Source organism: Penaeus monodon, chromosome 23 (assembly GCF_015228065.2).
Source record: "Penaeus monodon isolate SGIC_2016 chromosome 23, NSTDA_Pmon_1, whole genome shotgun sequence".
NCBI classification, from domain to species: domain Eukaryota; kingdom Metazoa; phylum Arthropoda; class Malacostraca; order Decapoda; family Penaeidae; genus Penaeus; species Penaeus monodon.
In genome coordinates this window covers 41,537,390-41,538,094 of record NC_051408.1, presented here as the reverse complement: position 1 = coordinate 41,538,094, position 705 = coordinate 41,537,390, and positions in this window count along the sequence as shown.

Here is a 705-nt window from a genome sequence, read left to right as displayed (position 1 = left end):
CGTGCGCGTGTTCTTTTGTAGTGTAGTATGATGGTGCCGCGCGTGTTACACTATATATTAAACGTATACCGCGGTAGAAAAGTCTCCCCATCTAATCCAGAAGTTACATGTACAAGCGCCATGATAATCCGTCTTGCTTTTTTTTTTCTCGACGACATGACCACGGAACACGAGGCGAAACAGAGGAATACGGGAACGGAACGCATTGGTGGAACAACGGGGATTCGGGCGTACAGCGAAACTGGAATATAAGAAAACGAAAAAAAATGGTAACTACAGAATAGCGGAACGTGGAAACGGAACAGTGGAATGTGCGAAAGGAACGCGGGAATTCGGGAAACGGAACAGTGGACCACGGTAATGATGTAGGTCGGTAATGGAACAACGGGAGGCTGGAACGGAACGGCGGATAGCGAAACGGGATAGCGAAAATCGGAAAATGAACAACGGGACAGAAGAGCGGAACAGAATACCCCAAGAGTATGGAGGAACAGAACAACGGAAATCGGGACTTGGACATTGGTTCAAGGGAACTGCGAGAACATGATAACCGAACGTTGGGCGCGAACAACGAGAACCAGAAATGGAACGATGGAACGCCGGAACGCCTAATGATAACGGAACAGCCCGAACACTGGAACGATGGAACGGGGTGAGTTTCGTGACAATTCACATACACGATCATCGCCGAAAAAAAAAGTGGTA